Genomic DNA, 16299 nt, shown 5'->3' on the forward strand with positions numbered 1-16299 from the left:
GAAGTGTAAGAATTGTTCTAGTTTTCATATTGCAAGCCATCTTACGTGACCAACAACAAACAGTGTGGACTCCGAAATAATAACAACCCCAGGACCAAATGCAGCCAAGACCCCTGCCCTCAGAGACACCGCTGCAAAACCTGCAATGGAGACCACCCTGCCTTCTGTCATGATGACCCCTCTCCAAAAACTAGAGGCCAGGTTGATAAAAAATCATCAAACTGCTTACGCCTTGCTCTCTATGAAGCCCCAAACACCAGTGAATATTTCCCTTTTAACTGAGCTACTCAGGACCCACTATATCCAGGATTTTGTTACTAAACTTTCCTTTGGGATAAGCTAGGGTTTTCGGGTGGGTTTCCAGGGCAACCATTTCTTCAGAACAGCCAAAACCCTTCCCCCAACTCATCGACAACCCTTACATATTGAAGAAAACCTCGTAGAGGAAGTTGAACTTGGTTGCCTAGCAGACCCTTTCGAATCCCTCCCTTTTCACAATTTTCCAATCGATCCCCTTGAGCTTGTCTCCAAAAAGAACAGCCAAAAGGGGCATAGTTGTAAGTCCTCTCTTACCCCAAAAGGTCCCCAGACAGCCTGAATGCACACATGCCCATTGAAGCTTTTACCCTCCAGTATATATGCATTGATGTTGCCATTTCCCTGGTCCTAGAACATGGTCCAGGCTGTTTTATGGAAAAAAAAAAAAAAAAAAAGGAAACTGACATTCAATCTGCTTTCTGCATTATTCCCGTCCACCCCATGACTGTGAATTACTAGGCATGATCTTGAAAGGTCAGTTTTTTTTTTTTGACAAGGTCTTCCCTTTGAGCTGAGAAGTGCCCCCTACCTCTTTAACCAATTTTCTTATGCCCTTGAATGGCTAGTCAAAAGATCACCTTAAGATCTCCTCCATCATCCATATAATGGACAATTTCTTCATTTCCAGCCCCCTCCACTCTCTCATTGTGCCACAGCCCTTCGCCAGGTCCTTACTCTGTTCGAGGAGTTAAACATTCTCCTTGCTCCAAAGAAGACCTTCCGTCCCACCCACGTCCTCGAGTTTATGGGTATAACACTCGACTTTGTCCGTATGGAGATCAGGCTACCAGAAGATAAATTTCACAGTGCCTGCCTTATGCTTATTTCCTGGTCATCTAAAAGAACCTGTTGTCTGCGTGACCTTCAGTCCCTCATTGGAACCTTGAAGCCTGTCGAATTATCTTCTCGGGTCAACCCTTCATGCAACGGATCAACAATCTCACTCACAGAGTCCGTAACCTGGGGCACTTTATTTCCCTCAACTAAGAGTTGGACATCCGTATGTGGCAACTCTTCCTCGAACATGGGAATGGGGTCAGTCTTTTTCTTTTTCTTCCCCCTTTCACCGAGCCTTCCCCTCAAATCCACCTTTTTGCAGACAGTGCTGGCTGGATTGGCTACAGCAGGGATCCATATTGGTATTTTCTCCAAGTCTTCAACTGGGCAAGTATTCCAGATGACATACTTGCCCTGGCAAAATTTTACTTGCCCATTCACATACAATGCAATGCACTTTGGGATGGATACATTATGCGGAACAAGGTTTTAGTCTCGGATATAATCGGAATGCTAATCAAAGGAATTATTTTTCTTGTTGAGAATTAGAAAAGGAAAAAAATCAAATGAGTTATTTTTGATCAGCAAGGCTAAAGATGTCCATGGCAAACCGTTTTTCGGCTCCGTTATTTCTGAATCACAGTAACAACATTATACCGGAAACAATTATTGTTACCGTGAAATCCTAGGGGTTGCAGCAGAACAGCATGTAAATGGAAAGTTTACTTTTTTATTATTTTCACCTTAAAAGTCTCCCAGTACATCATGTCCGTAGTTGCAACTATCAGCGGACACAGAAAAAACAGATACAAAAGACAACCAAGGCCTCTGCGATTGCCATGAAGGCTGAAAGGAGTGCTTTTGCTCTTCCTGCTTGTATTTGGCTTGTTTTTCTGAAGTGTTAACACTACTAAACGCCATATCCTGATCTAAACGACCAAAACAGCTGATGCTGATGCGTGGCCACGTGTTTTCGTGGATGCAGATGCAGTACATAGCATTGCTCAGCGGTTGACAAAATGAAAATTGAGCCTGCAATGATTTTATTGATCAAGTCATTCAAGATAGCTGTCCAAAAGGGTGGTTTGATCGCAAAAGAAAACTGCAAGACTTTCTCTGTTTTCTGCAAGTTTCAAATGGATAACAAGGGATCAGAATGCAGGGACCCCATGAGAAAATAAGAAATGTTTTTTCTTCTGGTAGAGTCAAACTAAAGTCGTCCAGAGGAGGGGTTTCGGCATTGTTTTGGTCGTCCCTGCGATTTTTTAGTTGTCACGGACAATGGGATGACTGCGAATATGGATCCCTGCTACAGGGGTTTCTTCAAAACCTACGCTTCCAGGGTAGATGGCCCTCTTCTCATCAACTCAACCCTTCCACTGGCATAAGCATCCAATTGGCCGGAGCTCTACCCTATTTGCCTGGCATGCTCTAGGGTCCCCTATGGGCCAACAGGAGAATTTGCTTTCACTCTGGTAATCAAGCAACGGTTGCCATTCTGTCTGCCAAGAGTTCAAAAATTCCCTGGATTATGAATAACATTCGTTTAATCACCTCCAAACCTTAAAGTTTCATTTTATTTCTACTGCAAAACATGTACCCGAGGTTGACAATAGCATCGCTGATAGTCTTTCTCGCTTCCAAATGCCCCATTTCTGCGTTCTTGCACCCGATGAATCGCCCGTTCCTTGTCTGATCCCTCCTTTCCCAACCAATGTTTAACCCTATAGGCAGCCAATTTCATCTACCAGGCATGCTTTCAGTAAGACCCGGCTCCCACCGGAGCTCCGGCGGGTACTCTCTTAGTCTATTAAATGGTTAGTTATTATTGGAAAGATAATAAAAGTGTTAAAAAAAACCAAGCAAATAGTTAATTTATACACTACCCTGTGATTTTAGCACTTTAAAAGCCACAAGTAGTCGTATTTCATTTGCGTATTAAACGTAATGTTGTCGTAAACATCATTGTCACTAAAGGTCACACTCCAGTGCACATTACGTGATGTACCTTGTGTGTTAAGAATCCTCGTTTTCATGCATCGTCAGTTCCATGATGAAGCGGCAGCAGTCCATGCTGTCGTTTCTGTCTGCTTAGTATATATTGAAAAAGCTGAAGACACGTAGTTCTTTTGGATGAACATGAAGACAACCACATAAGGTTTTAATGTAGTATTTCTTGAGTCCTCTAACAAACAGACAGTGTGACAAGTAACATTCTATTAGCTTTTAGTAAGGCATACCTAAATCTCAGTAGTATATACACAACTGAAAATAGTGTATAATATGCACGAGACTGCCAACTATGCAAAAAAATACTTTTGATAAAAAATACTCTGATAAAAGTAATGAATGCTTGGGTGTTAATATTTTGCATCAAATCACTGAAAATCGTCTTTCTGAGCTTCCCGATTTCAAAACAATTTCTCGGGGGGGGGGGTGCATGCCCCCATACCCCCCTAGAGTACAATGGGCCTTCGGCCCCTTTTCTCAGCTCCGGCGGGTGCTAACAAAAGGTAGACAACTACTTCAAATCTTACTGAAAGCACTGCTACACTGTTGCAGCCACCATTCGTCGGACACATCCATCAGGCAAACACCAATGTATTCGTTTCTGCTTGCATCTTAAGCTAGTTTCTCCTAATACTCCCTTGTTCCTACCAGTGAGGCTATTCTAATATACCTCCTTCCCCACCTTTCCAGTGCAGTTTCTTATGGCACTGTTAAAGTATATCTGGCAGCTGTGAAAAACTTACATACCGAGTTTGGCTGTCTGCTGGATTGCACCTCCATGCCCCTCCTTTATAAAACACTATGAGGTAAAAAATGCTTACACACTGCCCCAAAACAGGTTCCTTACCTCATCACCATTTCGGTTCTCCACAGTATTTTCACGAAGTTAATACCATTTCACTCCCAGGAAGTCAACTCTTCCATTTTGTGAGCGGTTTTCACCCCAGCATTTTTTTTTTTTGCGAGGCAGTGAATTCACCTGCAATAGTAGGTTCAACCCGTACAATCACTTATTGAGAGCTGATGCCATTAAATATCGTCTGATTACTGATTCCTATTAAAAACCTGATTGTAAAATTAAAAATACCAGCATTGTAGGCATGATAAGAACACAACTTTTATTTTCAGACTTAAGTGGTAGTCCCGCTAAAAGCGGTCCACTCGACTTCGGGACCAAAAATAAGTTTCCTTCATTTTATGTCAGTGGAAAGGGTTTGACACATACATAAAAAAGCAATTTGTTATTTTGCAATTCCTTATTTTTGCTTTGCTACGAGCCAAAATTAAATTTTGGCCGAACTGAGGTTGCCAACCGTGATCAGAAAGGTAAAATTCACCGATTTTGTGAAGCGTGCTACGTTGCTTAAAATGCAGCCCACAGAATTTCGTTTTGATACGAATTTTAAGGTACATTCATTACTTTGATTGACGAAATATGGAAACTTTTCGACAAATTCTAAACTTACCAGTGAGGCTGGAAGACATCCTTCTCCGAGGCGTTTGATCACCTACTAAAATCTAGCCAAATTTGACGGGGAAAATCTCAAAAGTTGGGTTTAAATGAAGCCTAAAAAGCAGTATCGTTAGTATCGTTTGCAAAACTCTCATATATCATAAATCTTGAAAATGACAAAGACAACTAAGTGTGAAAAGTTTCCATGTTATATTTGACAAAAACATTGAAAGTTCTATTGGCTGTTCAAAATACAATATATGTAGTACTTTCGGCTACCTACATGCAGGTGTTTTGGAAATTAATTTTGGAAATTAATTTTCAGACAATTGGAAGTGTTTCTTGCGGCATTCACTCTAATACACTTTGAGACTGTTCAATATACTTTTGACCACTCTGTGGCCAAAAGAATATTGAACAATGACAAGTAATTGCACCGAAAGCGCTGTATTATTTTTGCAAGCGTAACACTCATGCTTGATCATCTGAATGTGAACTGGCCATTTAAAATGTAAAGAACATTCGGCAGCTAACATGCAGGTGTGCCTAAATGTTATTGACAGGAGTTTTATCTTCAGTTGACAGGAAGTTTTAGTTGCGACACTAATATATTTTGAGACTGAATCCCTTGGTGGCTGAAGGAATATTGAACAAATTAACAGGTACGCCGTAGTTAATTTTGCATGATTGTTTATTCGTATTGAGCAAAAATCTATATTAATTTTAGCTAGTTTTTGGTTATACCACACAGTGTTACCTCTTGACTAACAGCTTAACTTTTGTGGGTCAATTTGTTTTTATCTAAGTTTCATTTTATGGAAGCTTTTAAGTAAAAATAAATGATGTGCACTTTGTTGCTGAAGGAAAAGGTGTTGGTAATTGTTGTCTTGAGCATTTTGATGGGAGTCAATTTTTATGTCAATAGCCTGTTTTAAGATTAAAACTGAACGGAGCTTTCATTAATTGTGCAGATGAGCTGTGTATTTTAGATTTATTGTTTTCTTTTTCAAAGGGTAATACCACATATTGGAGGACCTGAAATTTCGTCTTCTAGAAAGGTATGTAAATTACACCTCACTGTTATCCAAGGCATATTATTTTTTGTGCACTTTCCGCTGCGCGAAAAGCCAAATATTCGGGCCCGAATTCGCTCGAATACGGATCGGCGCACGCCGCGTATGCCGCAATGTTCTGACGTATTCGATTGCGGCTGACTCGAAATACACCTGGAATATTCAATAGGAATCCGGCCTGTTTTTCCGTATTCAAATTTAATACTCGTGAATGACTCGAAGTGTTCGATAAATCATACGGGCCACGTTTTGGTAGATTAATGTTGCATTAGATGTTCTTCGAAGATATAACGATCATTTATGGCTCGAACATTTTCGAATACTCTCAGTCGTTCGAGAGTTTGCGACTGGAACACGAGATGTACGACGCCACTTCTGACGTGAACGTCTTCGAATACTAATGAATACGTCAAGTATGCTCCAATTTTCGAGAATCGCACGCTATGAATACGAATGTTATGTCACATTTTTCACAGCCAAAGATGTCTTGCGTCGCCAAGAACGGGTTTTATGCAGGTAATATACGCTACCGCGTAGTTCAGTCAGACAACACGCGTGTGTTTCGAAGCGTGCAACTGGAACACGAGACTCATGCGAAGTATGAAACGTGTTCATGTTTGAATACTGAGGCATACGTGACGTTTTAAGGTATTCGAAACGATACATTTCAAGTGTTCTGTGGTGTTCGACTGGAACACGGGACTCATGCGAAGTATGAAAGTATTCATGTTTGAATACTGAGGCATACGTGAGGTTTTAAGGAATTCTAAACGACACACTTCAAGTGTTCTGTGGTGTTCGACTGGGACACGAGACTCACGCGAAGTATGAAACGTGTTCATGTTTGAATACTGAGGCATACGTGAGGTTTTAAGGTATTCTGAACGACACACTTCAAGTGTTCTGTGGTGTTCGACTGCAACACGAGACTCATGCGAAGTATGAAACGTGTTCATGTTTGAATACTGAGGCATACGTGAGGTTTTAAGGTATCCTAAACGACACACTTCAATTCACGTCTCCTGTTCGACTGGAACACGAGACTCATGTTAAGTATGAAACGTATTCGTGATCGAATATTGACGCCAACGTGAAGTACTGAGGACCCTTAACAAAGCTTGTATATCCCCCAAACTGTGTTCAAACTGCCATGTGTAACACACTTTTTAATTCCATTGGATTCCTAACAAAACCCACCCAAAAGAAAGAAAATTACCAAGACAATATTTATTTATTTATTTATTTATTTATTTAATATGTACGTTATCCCAACAAAAGTAAACAAATGCCGTTATGACATCTTCATTTCATTTCAAATTTTATACTTTATTTATAAATAATAAAACTTATATTGTTACTTGTTCGTGTATGTTTATTTTCATCGAACTATGGAAGAATTTACATTGCCAAGACCCTATGTTATGAAAAAGTATAAGGAACCATCTGAGAAGCAAAACCTAAAAAAACACCATAACATTTTGTATGCATTTACTTTATATCTAGATGCTGCTTTGTTATGAAAAAGCATAACCATCTGAGAAGCAAAGTCTTTAAAAAACACTAGAACATTTTTTTTGCAAACTATAACTAGATGCTGCTGTGTTATGAAAGGGGAAATGAAGCATTTGAGAAGCAAAGTCTGAAAACCACTCTTCTATAACATTTTGCATACAACTTTCTAACTAGATGCTGCTATACTATGAAAAAGCAGAAGGAACCATCTGAGAAGCAGTCTAAAAAACACTTACATTTTGTATGCAAACTTTAGAACTAGATGCTGATATGTTACGAAAGAGAATTAAGGATGCATTAATGAATTGCTACTTTGCATATTTATCATCATTAGTATTTGGTTCAACAATTGGAACCCTCTTAACATTACCATATACCTTTAGAAGTGTCTCACACAAAAGGGATGTAGTGCATCCGATTTAATCTATAGACACTGTATGTAAACCCCATATCAAATTAAAACTTATAGAGCTGGCTATCAAACTATACCAAGGACTTTCAAATAAAATGAATCGCCAAATTTTTCTAGACATTTTAGTGCTGGCGTCCAAACTATTATTATTATTATTACTATCACATTTTGAAAGCTACATGTACAAGCCAAAGCGAACTTTGTTTCTTGTTAATTTAATTTGTTTCTCAGTTTTTGGACACAAAACACTAAAAAAATTGCCTGCGTGTTACCATATTCAATCGCAGTAAAAAGTTACAGAACATTTCCAAACCAAGATTAAAGAATGGTGGAGTTATCATTCAAAAATCACTCTCAGAGAAAAAATATTTCAAAATAAAAATTAACAGACATGGATGATAAACTAGCTACTGTCCAAAATTTGAGGCAGATTCACTTTGACTTAGCTTTCAAAAAGTGATTTGGATGCTCGCATAGAGAAACCCTGAAAAATTTGACAATTCATTTTATTTCAAAATTCTTGGTATACATGTAGATGTACGTGTAGATTGATAGCCAGCTTTATTGGCTTTAATTAGACATGCTAAATGGTGTGGGTGCAAAACACTCTGAAATATATACGGTAACCTCAAGACAAAGAGCTGAAAATTCAAACCGAGACCTGAGATCAACTCTAAGTGTCGACAGAATTGATGACCAAAAGGTTTTATCACATTTGGAAAGCTACACTGTAAGCACCTGGGTTTCTACTGCATGCAAAAACATACTTAATATGCCTTTGAGAGAAGAGAGAGTTGTGTTGCACATTAATCAAGTTTACAGTGCAAACAAAGTATGAAAGGATTGAGGGCCAGAGTTTGTGGGCTTAAAAACATTCAAAACAATTCAAGCAACAATGTTCAAGGTTACTGATTATGTTTCACTTTGCACTGAAAAAGGTAGGCAAGCTCTAGAAGCCTTTAATTTTTTGCTAGATATGGTGTAAACTTTTTATGCGTTAATTAATCCAATCAAAATTTGAGTATCAAATTCAACATTGTTCTGAATTTTCAGCTCTTAACCTGAAATGAGTGGCTAATAACCAATAGCCACTCTGAACAAACAGAATGAACTGCTTAGATAACTTCATGTAGACATGCAAACAAATTTCAACTTAGGCTAATAACCTAAATGGGTAATAAAACTCAATTTTCAATATTTACCTATGGAAGGAATATGGTTAGTACAGTGGAACCTCGATTTAATGAACCTCTATATGATGAGGTCCTCAGCATAACGAATGATTTTCATGGCCCCAGTAATAGTAGACTATACAGAAAAGAACCTTGATACAACGGAACCCTGTTATAGTGAACATGCTTTGCCAATTCCTTGGCACTTCATTATATCAAAGTTCCACTGTAGTTTGACATTACTATAGCAAATTGTCTTGAAATTGGGTTTACATGTACCTTAATATAATGTATATATAAAATAACAGATGACGAGCTGATCAAATGTAGATTTGACTTGACATTTTATTACTATTCAGTTTCGTACAACACAACTTGTGTGCAGTACTCATCAGATAAAATTGCCAAATAGGAATTTACATCATTACACTGATTTGAATACACAAGCGACCATCGGAAATGTGATAGCTACAATAAGGGAATGCTTTTACAAAACAAAGGAAAGTTGGAAATTACAAATAAACTCTGTTATTATTGAAACACAAAAGAAGACGTAAAATTTAAAATTTAAAATTTAACATTTAACATTTTTCAGGAGAAATTTGTTTGCATGTCTACATGAAGTTATCTAATCAGTTCATTCTGTTTGTTCAGAGAGGCTAACTCAGGTTTATAAATACTAAAGTACTTCTCCCAGAGACGTAGGTTACATCGATTTGAAGTGGGGTTATATGGGGCAGCCTCCAAGTGACTTTGACAATAAATCAAAGTTCAAAGTCACTTGAAAGATTTTAAAGCAAGCTGCCCAATATAACCCCACTTCAAATCGATGTAACCCATGCCTCTGGGAGAAGTACCTTTGTAAACCTGAGTTAGCCTCTCTGAATAAATGGAATGAACTGATAACTTCGTGTAGACACGCAAACAAATTCTTCCTGAAAAAATGCTTAATTTTAACTTTTAAAGCTTCTGTTGTTACACAATAGTAACAGCGTTTATCTATAATTTCCAACTTTCCTTTTTTTTTCGTAAAAGCATTCACTTATTGTAGCTATCATATTTCCAACGGTTGCATGTGTATTTCAAATCAGTGTAATGATGTAAATTCGCATTTGGCAATGTTATCTCATGAGTGCTGCACACAAATTGTGTACTACAAAACTAAATAGTAATAAAATGTCAAGTCAGATCTACAGTTGCTCAGTTCATCATCTGTTATAATCACGCTGTAGTTTACTACTGAGCACTCTGAAAACAGATCTGCAAATCACCTTGTTTATATGTAAAATATATAGAGACTGACTGGTGAAATGCTAAAATTTGCTTGCCAATATAATTTTTCATAAGCTCTTACAAAAATAAATCTTAAAAAGTCTCCATGGCCCCCTAAATAGTCATAAATACATACATGTATCTTGTAAGCCAGAGTTCTTCCTCACAGGTTTTCCTTTTTTTTTTCTTCAAGTAAGGATGTCAGGGATTATACACACATGTAAGGCATTACCAATTTTACTTCATCCTATGATTAAAATACAATACGCATAAAAGGTTAGTTAAGTTTATGTGTAAATCCATACTGGGAAACCTCAAATCAACCTTGCAGTACCAAGGAAAATATCATAATAAATCAATCAGTAAATTTTACACAGTAGTTTGATTTAATGGTTTAATTCAATATCATTCCCATTGCTGTCCCTTTTGAAATCAAGGTTACATTAACTTCCAATGTATAGCTTCTGCTTGATAAAGAAACATTTACAACCAGAGGCAATTCCATACATCTTAAGCAAACTTTACAACTGAAGTTTACCCTGGAAACTTAAGCTTAACTCACTCGTACGTACAAGACAACCCGGGAAGACAACAATGGCTTACGTTTTACCTGTTGTTGTTGACTCGTACCTCCGTACGTATCGATGTTTTCACCAGCTGTATTCCACCAAAAACTGCTTGAAATCGTGCACAGAGAAGAAGTGAAGGTAAACTGAATTTTGTCCGCCAAAGTAGAGGTTTTAAACAGTGAAAAAGGACCAAGAGATCGATGTAAGCTTCAACATTTCACACCTTTCAAAAAGGACGCCAAAAAATGGCGCGAGAACCGAGAGAACCTGGTATCTAATGTGGAAAACCGCTGATCCGTGCTTGTTGAAGGTCGTACACTCAGAATGCTGATGTATGTCGTTTCTCTCATTGCGTTACAAGTCGCTTCGAAACACATTTAACGTCAATTTCGTTTCAAAAGTAACCTCGAGGAAAAAATCTGATTGAAGTGTTTTCGTCGTCGTAATACGTTTTGTGATTTCTTGTTCAAACGTAATGCAATGTTGATATGGTGGCAGGGTGTCGACTGAGGAAGCTATTGGGCCGTTATTTAGGAGTTTCGTTGCCCTGCGGGCTCCGGAGTTAAACTCATCCCACAGAGGAAAGATATTTGTCTGAAGGTCTCGGGACTTTCTCTGCTGAATACACCAAAACTTCTCCGAAACGAGCTTGATTCCTCTTACTAACCAAACTTTGCGCAGCTTTACGTGTCTCTAGTCAGTTTAACTTTGCAATTTGTGGTTTCGTGCTGTGCAGCACTTAACCACTTCAGACGAGACGGGTCACACAAAGAGAAATCGCTTTGTAGTGATTATCCCGAAAACGTCGGTCAAAACCGAATGACGGGAATTCGAAGTTACAACAAAGTGTGTAAATTTCTTGACTCAAGCGAAACACATGCGCTGCGCCGACAACATGAACCAAAAAAGTACAATTGTTCTGGTCAACGAACGAATATACGGTCGTGCTCCTCCCGTATGCCTATATTCGATAAGAATTTTCCAGGTCCACGTCACGGTCGTACACGCCATGAATACTCTAGAATTCTATAGCTTTGGCGTCAAGATCACGTATTCGAGGATAAACGTATACACGCGCAGATCGCACATACTTTGAATTCATAGTCTAAATTTTGTTTCCAGGAGAATGCTTTGCACCCAAACTGTTACCTTCTTTTATAAAGTTCTTTTTACAAAGGGTTCGCCATCATACTCTAGGAGTACGACAGATGTGTGGTATATTTTAACGAAAATGCTCGAACGATTATGAACGGAGCGTATTCCACCATATTCGACACGAATATTCCAGGTGTACGTCACGTGTTGTGTGCGGCTTGAATACTCTAGGATTCTATTGCGTCACAATCACATATTCGAGTCTAGAATACTCTAGAATATTTTGGCTTTCACGCAGTGCTTGTGAACCTAACACAGCCTATATGGCAAATGAAAGCCTAATTTTTTACAATGTTTGTTCCTGTACTAACGAGGTCATTGTGTAGCCTAGGTTTGAAGATTTTATAACTTTTCTGTACGTTTTTATGAACGTGCTTACGGTTTTCTTGCGCTAAGAACTATGGGTAAATGTACCAGTCGCCATCTTTTTTCCCACGTAGGACTGAGGTTGGGAAATGGGATTTACAACATGCCCTCCCTGTTTCAGGACCCTCAGTATAAGTAGAAGTATTGATAAGTATGGTGTAAACAAACTAGACTAACTGCATGCGTACATCAGACTGGCCAGAATGTTGCAGCATGGCTAGCTCCGTGAGCGGGCGAGAGGAACCAAAGATGGGGGGATTACGCGCTGTGTCCTACAAGAAAAATTTTCCCGATTATCCTTTGTTGACCAAGCTTGTTTGGTCAAAGATGGCTGGATACATGTATTTTTGTTGTTGTTGTTGTTTTTTGTTTTTTTGATTTTTTGCTTGTTTGTGGACCTCGACTTTGTTTCGGTCCATGAACAGCCAAAAACACGAACTTGGCCAATATCCAGCTATCTTTGACCTCACAGGCACCACAAGAAATATTTCCACAAGAGAAGTTTCAATACTTCCGGTTCGCCGGGGAACCGGAAGAGTTGTGGGAACAGTAGTGCCAGTCGTACTGCGCGTCACTCAATTTTGCGTAGCGCCTTGTGCAACAAACTAGCTCGATTCGCTAGACTACAATTCCTTTGTTGCCCGTCTTTTCTCGGCTGCAGTGCGATGTGCATTTTTGATCTACATGTCAACTGTACAAACGGCAAAGTGAACCAGCTCAGAGAGGGAGCAATTCCAATGCATCAACAAGGAACAAACCTCGCCCTTCCAAGGTACACAGGAAAAATAAGCTTGTGTCAGATCTGTACAACCTTTGCTAATGTATTGTTTTCTTCTTGCGTTTAATTAAATCCAAATGGTCTCGTTTGTTTTTATTTACATTTTCCATGTTTCTGATGTGAAAATCTGTTTTCTTTTGCACTGAAGGATGGTTTCATTCAAAGATTCTTACAGACGCACAGACCGCCGAACAGTTCGAGGAAAACACGTGCAAATGGAGTCGAGCATATGGAAATCGAGCAACTTTGAAGAACTTACAAAGTGAGCCCAAACAGTAAGCTTATGTGCCTGTTATTCGCGCCCTTCCCCAGGAAAACTCCAGGAATTAGTTTTTCAGGTCGGTGAAGTTTTGATTGTTCTTGCCCGCCAGGACAATGTTTACATTTGAACCTTACTTCGTGTCTGTTGCACAAAGCGTATAGATCAGAGGAGGAGCAGGAGGTGGGGGAGTGGTAGGGGGAGGGGTGGACTCACCTATAGAAATGACATAAGTGCTTGTTGTATCCCTAGGGGTTTTTAGGGGGGTGTTAAATTTGTCGATCAGTGCTGCTTGTGTAGGGCTCTCTATTCGTAGTTGTCCGGTTGTAGGAGACAATTATTGACAAATTTTATATACAGCCGAAACAGTTTAAATGACTTTATCAAAAGAAAGATGTTTCTTAAATTTCTTTATGAGCTCCATGTACCTGCATTCTTACTTGTCGTCCATTTGAAACTTTGGGAAAACAGAGAATAATTTGCAGCTTTAATCATAATGAAACCAGTCAGAGAAATAAACATTATTTAAAACAAGATCAGTTGCTGCCCTTCAGTTGCTTCTAATTTGCGTATTTAAATTTTTTAAATTAAGTCAGACCTTGTGGTTCCAGATGGTTTAAACCTAACTGATCTTTTTCTTGATAGCATTAGAGGAGAAAGTTCTTATTAATAATTAATAAGAAATAAAAGAATAGCTAGCATAAGGCTTTCACTTTATCTTTGGCAAAAACATTAACTATTGGCTGTCTAAAATATAGCAAGTAGAACATGCAAATGTTATGGAAATTTATTGTCAGACAATGGGGAGTGTTTTTTTGTGGCACTCCTATACATTTCTTGCTGGCCAAAGATTCTGAATAACAGGTAATTGCAGGGATAGTGCTATAATTGTAAATGTTTGATTTATATATGTACTTAATAATCTGGATAATAATATTATTTTTATTATTTACTTCAGTTAGTACTGTGTGTTTCTTTTATTTTGTAGTGATCAACAAAACTTATTAATATTCTCTTTATTAAAAGCCCATTTTCACTATCATTAATTTTAGTTATTTTTTGTCACACTACACATAGCTATCTCACTTCTTGACTTAAGGTTTCCTTGACTGCTGTGAGTCAATTTCTTTTTATCAAAGTTTTATTTTATGGCTGCTTAAAAGTTAAAAGTGAATGATGTCGGTTCTGTTGCTGAAGGAACAGCTGTAATTGCTACATGTAGAGCAGTTTGATGAGGGATATAAATTATTTTTTATTTTATTATAGTTCTTTTTTTGACTAAAATGAAACTGATCTTTCGTTAATTTTACAGATCAGCTGTATATTGTATGTTTATTCTTTTTTCAGTGGGTAGCTCCATATATCAGAGAAATTCAAATTTCTTCTTTCAGAAAGGTATGTAAATTGCTTGTCACTGTCATCTTTGAAGAAGTCAGCATCCTTTCTGATATATGCAGATTACATAGGCAGAGATAAGATAAATCTACATCTAAAACATGTATGTTCTTATCGCTTCATTTATACTTATGTGCCAATGGCTAAATTTACATGCTGCCAGTAGCGTGTGACATTAATTGAAAAATTGTTGCCAGCATTCCCTTCTAACCAGTGGTTATTTTCACTTGGCATTTTCTTTTCATCTAATACCTGTATCACTGGATTATGCATTATAACATAGCCTTAGCGAAGCATGCAATCTGATTGGCTGATACACTTGATCCATTTGCCCATGGGTGCCACGCTGATTTGAGTTTGTTTCTTTGTACTTTTTCTTGGCAATTTTTTTTTTCGATGTTGACACTTTTTAAAACATAATTCCTATTCTTCGTCTCCTAAAATATGGATAAATCTAATAATTCTTGCGGAGATGAGAAAGATTATTCCTGTGAGCTACCAAATTTCAAGCTCAAGTTTTTTACCAGGCCTTGACCTAAGAAATTTGCTAATTTTAAGCGAGCAGGAGTTGAATCAGCTGGTTGAATAAAGGCACTCGGCACTCAGGGATGGCCCTCCTAAAAAGAACAAACTGGTCTGTATCAACCATTCGAGGTTAGTTATGCAAGGTTATGTAATGTCATACCTGAATAGCTAAGCATAAGCGTAATAACTTGTACTGTATTGCATTGCATTGCATTGTATTGTAATGCATAGCGGGAATTTTAGAGAGAATTTTTCAGCGATTTGGCGACAATAAAATTCAGCACTAGCTTTCATTGTAAAACTTGTCTTGCATCGAAAGCCATTTAAGTGCTTGCGGTGAGCAAGACTTGTACATGAGAGTTTTACCAAATTTATGTTTTATGTGAATCTTTACATATCAAACTCTTCTGTTCCAAAAATGTTAAAGACAATACTTTTACTGAGCTTTAATAAAGGAAGTTTTGTCAAATATTGGTAGCCTCTGGTGAATTATTTCAGTTGGCCCAGGTTTTAGTTTTGCTCAATCTTGAAGTCAACTCTTGAAGGAACAGCCACTTAGAGGAACGACTGCATCGTGCATAAATATAAGCTTACATTTCTAACATTTTCCTTTTAGCCTCAGTTTTCTTTCCAATTAAGTTTATTTTACCAAATAACAAAAGTAACAAAGATCATTTTTTTAAAGTCATTCATGTGTTCAATTTCATTACCTAACGTTGGATAATTTCGATTATTATTACTATTACTATTTTTATTGTTATTGTTATTGGTATTGGTATTGGTATTGGTATTGGTATTGGTATTGGTTTTGTTATTGTTATTGTTATTGTTATTGTTATTGTTATTGTTATTGTTATTGTTATTGGTATTGGTATTGGTATTGTTATTGTTATTGTTATTATTATTGTTATTATTATTATTATTATTATTATTATTATTATTATAAAGATCTTTCAAAAGGTAACAAAGAAAGAAAAAAATCAATGAAATTGCCTGAGGGAAAATATAGAATGAAAAAAAAAAAATGGGATGAAAATGAGAATCCAATTATACTTGCTTTGCTGAGTTGACAAGAAACCATATAATTCTCTTGGATGAGGATCATCAATAACTTCATGATTGTTTTCAACAGTGTTACATCTTCTCGTGTATTCTCTTACCGTTGCGTTTTGCCAGTGGGCTTAAACTTTAACTTAACCTCCAGATTAAAACCTCAAGTCAGTGGGTTCAAATTGTCACTGTTTACAGATGAT

At 37.7% G+C, this 16299-nt stretch overlaps 2 protein-coding genes across 4 annotated transcripts in view; both read left to right on the top strand.

Moving 5' to 3' along the window:
- LOC145503269 (uncharacterized) overlaps positions 1 to 16299 on the top strand; it is a 66217-nt gene that overhangs the window by 16104 nt on the left and 33814 nt on the right. For 2 of the 3 annotated variants that reach the window (XM_081482763.1, XM_081482762.1), the window contains 5 exons: positions 5137 to 5220; positions 5571 to 5616; positions 12751 to 12861; positions 13016 to 13142; positions 14474 to 14521. The gene's annotated coding sequence lies outside the window, so the exon portion shown is untranslated. Of the gene's footprint in view, positions 1 to 5136; positions 5221 to 5570; positions 5617 to 12750; positions 12862 to 13015; positions 13991 to 14473; positions 14522 to 16299 lie in introns of all 3 variants that reach the window. The other variant, XM_081482761.1, reaches the window with a different exon arrangement.
- Positions 8525 to 16299, top strand: part of LOC145503235 (TBC1 domain family member 22B-like) — a 279621-nt gene continuing 271846 nt past the window's right edge. Inside the window, exon 1 of the mRNA XM_081482723.1 lies at positions 8525 to 8536. The gene's annotated coding sequence lies outside the window, so the exon portion shown is untranslated. The remainder of the gene's footprint in view (positions 8537 to 16299) is intronic.

Source organism: Orbicella franksi, chromosome 11, assembly GCF_964199315.1.
Source record: "Orbicella franksi chromosome 11, jaOrbFran1.1, whole genome shotgun sequence".
Lineage (NCBI taxonomy): Eukaryota > Metazoa > Cnidaria > Anthozoa > Scleractinia > Merulinidae > Orbicella > Orbicella franksi.